The following is a 5,891-nucleotide window of genomic DNA, read 5'->3' as shown; positions in this document are numbered from 1 at the left end:
TGTCTGCTGTTTTCTATAACCTTCTGACTGTAGAATGTAGTGATATGTTGAATTTTTTACTGTTGTCGCTGTAGTGTTTCCTGCGTGACTTGCCCTTTTTGGTAAAGAAGCTGTTCCATACCCTGCAAGTTCCTTTTCTCATCTAGATTGATGTCAAAGAACTGGCAATGCATTTTACGACTCAACTGTTGATCAAGCAGGTAGGGAGTTGAACTTCCAAAAAAGAGCTAAGTGATTTTATGAAATAAATTTGTCAGCTTATTCTCTTAGTTTAACGAAGAAGAGCTTTCAGTATTCCCTAAAAGCATCTAAAGTTTTCACTTCAAAATGTATAATGATCTTCTTTCTTCATCCCAACAGATGATTCTTCATATTACATTACTCCACGAGTGTATAGTGGGATATGGTATTACCATGTGGGTAGTATTCTAACTTGATGTTGGTGCCTATTATAAAATATCTGATAGTGTTGCCTGTCGGCAAAAGTGGGTTACCCTTTATGCATCTAATATCACCATTGCGAACATGTTGTGAGACCAGTGTGAGACCATTAATGGTACTCTTTGTTGTGGTGAGATAAAAAAAAAATGCTGATTGTATGCCACGCTTAGATAATTCTTAGTGAAAGCATGATCATAATTTTTATGTTTGCTAAGCATTTAAGTTACATGGGTGTTAATATGTGGATGCGAACATGACAAATCTTAGAAGTTTGGGTTGCTGCGCAAAAGACCATTGTTAATTTCTTTTGCAGTGGCTTTTTTAACGTTAGGTTTTTTTTTTAGCTGTCCAACAATGTCATGCAGATTTGAACTCCCCCATATATTTAAGAAATTTACAAGCTTATTAACATCTATTTGCAAGTTTTAAGAACTTATTTTTTATTTAATGAAGAGAGAGATTAGGGAAATCTTTATAACAAAGCTGGATCAAGTTTAAACAGGCGCAAATGACACTAGGCCCTTATCACGCGACTCTCTCTCTCACATCAAGGTCCTACATCTGCCTCTTTCCTGTCGAAATCCTTCACTCCAAATAAAAAGTGTCTGCTTCCTTCAAAATTCCTTCAAAATCAATCTTTCTATCCTAGACGAAACCTCTCCCCTAAATTTAGCTGCCATCCTTTTTTCTGATCAAAATTTGGCCTAGATCTAATTCAAGACGTACACAGTAGTCAAAACGGTGTTGAAGAACCCTTGTATCGTCACGAGTACCCTAGGCTAATTAACGTACTCACGCAAGTATGTAACATAGCTAATGACATTATTCTTTCAGAATCGAGAACCTTTTCTTGTTTTTTTCACAATCTATGCAATCGATAAACAAGTCCTTGTAACGCAACTTCATGCATGAAAAAAAGTATGGCTCTTCCTTATCAGAAAAGGCCTTTGGGGTTTGTGGGTGGTAGGGTGGTGGTTTGTGGAAGAGGAGAATATATTTATATATGGAAAGTTGAAGCTTTTTGCTACTCAGAGTGGAAAGTCATTTGACTCTCTCTCTTCCATAAAGTCAGTGGCCCTAGCTATATGCTCCAGACTATCATGGGGCTAAGGCTTGGTCAAGAATAGCTGTTGAACCTTCCAATTATGCTCTTACACATGGATTATATGGCTAGGACTTGATTATGAATAACTGTACAACTTTCTGACCTATCTAGTTTGAGGGAATACTCATGACAACATATTCCACCTTGTCAACCATATTTAGGTTTTAATCAATCTTGCTAGCAGTAGCAATTCATTTCTCTTCTTTTTTGAGGAGCCCAAGTTGTAACCTTTTTTTTGAATGAGTTTAACCTTCTATGTTGTAGACCATCGAGTCTAGCCAAATGAATGGCAGGATACATTTCATAATTCTTTAAGGTCGTAACATGTTAATGGTTTATTTAGCTTTGGCATGGTCAACTTTTATGTCTTTTTGGCTGACCACATCAGTGCCATGAAATTGCCTAGTTCAATTCCAGAGGCACATTTTTACTGGTTGTGTTAAAAGCTTATAGTGCAGTAGTTTCTCAAATAATTTCAAAATGCTGCTATATAATCTTTCCTTGCCTTAGATTTGATCAATATGTCATCAACATAAACATCAACATATGTGTACATTTAATCGTAAAATAGAGTGGTCATTGCCCTTCAACAAGTACTAACATTCTTCACTTTGAATGATGTCTATAGCAGAATGTTTCTGCTGGTGTAGTGAAAGAGGTTTTGGGTTAATCCTTGACCAGTAATTTAATTTGACTGTATCTTGAATACCATCTATGAAAGAGAACATTGTGTGCCTAGCCATACAGTCAACTAAGAAGTTGAAGTCTGTAAGTAGACAATCATAGAGTTGCTTTGTTAAAGCTGATGAAATCAGTGCAAATGCAGACTTTGCCATTTTCTTAGGTACTATCATGCCATCTGCCAACTACTTGGTGTAATTGGTTGGTTGGATAAAGCCTACTTTTAACAAATCCTCCAAACCATGCTCGAGTTTGTCCTCCAATCAGGGATTTAAACTTCCACAATTTTTGTATGATAGTTCCCATATTTGGGTTTAAGATACAATTGAACCTCAACTGGTTTGAGAATCTAGAATGAGCATTTCTTTTTTATTTGATGATCCTTCAGGAACTTGATCAACTTTCCCTCTCATATGCTAAAAGACTCATCCTAATATGTAAATTCTTGGGGTCTTCTCCCATGCCAACATTGATTCCTTAGTTGGGTCGTTGGCCAAGGAAGAGGGTTGGTCTTATCTTTAAGTCTTAGGGCATGTTTGTGGCTGTGAGGATTCCATTGTAGAAGTAGGATCCTCGTCATGCTTTTCAAAATTTGAGTCCATTCCACCAAACACGGAATCGTAATCCCCGATTTTCAACCGCAATCTGGGATTACGATCCATGGATTTAGGCAACTTTGATATGGTTGGATCAAATTTTGCAGCAAATTGATATACTAACTGATCCATTTCCCTAACTTTTGCCTTGTTTATATTTATTAAATAACCTTTTCCAACTTTTACCATATTGATCTTCAGAAGTTCTGAGGGAAATCTATTGGGAGAGTTAATAAAATGACCTAGCTCTGGTTTGAGATTTGATCTACATTGCTTGGTTGGAACCTTGAACTGGAAAGTAGGGTTAAGAAGTGAACAACATAATAACATGCCTTGTTTATATTTATTAAATAACCTTTTCCAACTTTTACCTTATTGATCTTCAGAAGTTCTGAGGGAGCTCTATTGAGAGAGTTAATAAAATGACCTAGCAATGAGCTAGCTCTGGTTTGAGATTTGATCTACATCGCTTTGGTTGGAACCTTGAACTGGAAAGTAGGGTTAAGAAGTGAACAACATAATAACATGCAGAAATTGTATGTCAGCTTGCAAACTATTTGGTAGGAATCATGAATGTAAATGAAACAGAGAGTTGATAGAGACAAGGTTTGATATAAAAGCATATTTCATTAATTTCTCATCTTAATGAAGTGTTGAAACTTGGAGAGTATATCAATATATGCTTGTCATGCAAAAAGAAAGAAAATAAAAGAAGGATAAACATCATGTGGTACCACATGGAGCTTCAAGGTTTGGCAAATAAAGCATTCTTTGCTAATTGCTTAACTTTGTTGCCCAATCCTATTATACCGTCTTATTGTGGCAGTATAACTGGTTCCAGATGTTTATCCTTGTTTTTGTCTTACCTTTGAGAGGTTGGCACCCATGCTTCATCAGTGGGTGAAAGCCCTTCTTGGTTTTAGAGTTTTTGAATACAAGAGATGGCTTTTAAGGTTCCTTTCATTGATTCAACCTACCAGTTTGAAGATTTGAAGTGCGTGCCACTAAGACATCATGATGATTTGCTCCATTAGTCCTTGAGCTCCAACCTCCAAACTTTCACTCGTGATAATGTCTTCTTCTTCACATATGCTCGATATGTCAATAGCAATGGCTATCATGGGGATCATTGATTGTGGTAAAATGTCCTCTTGGTTTTTTGCCAAAACAATAATAATAGCTCCTCTTGGCTCCATGTCATATATTAGCGCAAAGTGCAACGTACAACATTAGCATTATGCATCTAGGGACGACCAAGAAGTTGTAGGAAGAAGGCAATTCACAATATATAAGAGAATTGTGTGTAATGACCAATCAATGAAGACTTCCAAGAAGATATTCTCCTTTTCAGTCTGCATGTATTTATCAAAGCCATAAATGGTAATCAAATGAGGGAGGTACTCAGCTTCTCAGATATTTAAAGTTTTTACTGTTTTTGTTACCACCTTTAGATAGACATTGAGTCCACGGCCCCTGTGAAGTAATACAAAGCAGGTTTCATGCTTTGTTCTATCAATACAATTTAGCACATTATTGTGGTAAGAATGGAATCATGGTAAATCATCACCAAAACACAATAGCAACATCAATAGGTACTGGATTCACCATCTTAGTATTGACTTTAAACTGGTATCTAGCATCACTTTGATCTTCCTCAACAAATCATCGATGGCCACTTGATGCTCAGGAGAGGATTTCATTGAATCCATGACCAAAACATTTAAAAGTAATGTTGTAGACTTATGACTAAGCTAGTCCATTCCTTTGTATTTTTTTCAAGACTCTAGATGACATTCCTCTTGCTTGTGCTAAAGGCTTCCTTTGATGAAAAAACGTTGCGATTGTATTTGTGCTTTAGGGCTGAGAAGAAACTACATATTAGACAAACAAATATATTCTTGCTAGCATCTTTGTCCTATCTTGTTGTTGAGATGTGGCCTTTTGGGTCAATGCAAAGAAGCGGTCATCAATAAATATCTACTTCATTCTTGCTAGGAACATTTCCTAATGTGGGATTTGTAAATCTTCGTCTGCACTAATTTGATGTAGTCTTGTGGAGAGAATGAGAGAATAGATACTATTATATGTTTTCCTTTTTATGTCTATGAAAGCGACTTGTCAGGACCTTGGGTAACATTTTTTTCCTCCATTAGCTCAACATCGATACAATCTCATACTATAGTTTTGAGGATAAAATAGCCTTCGATCTATGCCCATGAGCCTGGTGGAACTTTCAAAAGCAATCTTTTCGTTTCCTCATAAGAATAGGGGTTCTTTGACCTTTTAGAAGCTTTATGAGACCATTCGGAAGCATATACTCCAACACCTGCTAAGTCTATCCAGGGCCATAAGTCTATTCAGGACCTTGGGTAACATTTTGCTTTTGCCTTGTCTCACCTCTGGGAAGATTGGCCTTCTTGCTTGGTCTCTTGTTTGTTGTTATCTATTCCACTATTCTAATTTATATTGTTGTTGGCTATGAAAGTAACAATGCTTTGGCCCTTGACTTGAGTTTATTGCGCCTCACCAAAATGAGATGATAATATATACCATTATTCATACTAATTTCATTCCATGTTGCACTTTTTGTTCGTTCATTAAAGGGAGATGAGTAGATAAGGCTTTTTAGGGCTTGGTTGAAATTGTTGTGCAATTCTCCACAAGGTTAGCATCTTCAATGGAAAGTCTACTTAGACCATAATCACAGGTAATGTATTGGAGTTTTAAATGATGAGTTTTTTCTTGGGTATAATATGGTGGACTTGAAAAAGGGACAAGTATGGTAAATTTTTAGATTTTTTTTTAAATTTTAAAAATTAGGGAAAATAAAACAAGGGTGAAACTAATAAGAAAATAAATATATAATTAACAAATAAAAAATTAAAAAACAAAAACAAGTAGTCTAACAAATGCATGAGAAGCATCAAGTTTACTACTAGCAACAATTTATAGCCTCATGGTTTGACAATACAAATCAAGTCATTCTTTAGTTCAAAAAAAGAACAAATCAATTCTTAATCTTCATTTAATGAAGTATAATTATCTTCTTCATTTGTTATACTATGTCG

This window comes from Nymphaea colorata, chromosome 5 (genome assembly GCF_008831285.2).
Source record: "Nymphaea colorata isolate Beijing-Zhang1983 chromosome 5, ASM883128v2, whole genome shotgun sequence".
NCBI classification, from domain to species: domain Eukaryota; kingdom Viridiplantae; phylum Streptophyta; class Magnoliopsida; order Nymphaeales; family Nymphaeaceae; genus Nymphaea; species Nymphaea colorata.
The sequence above is the reverse complement of the archived record's forward strand: the minus strand, read 5'-3'. Positions refer to the sequence as shown.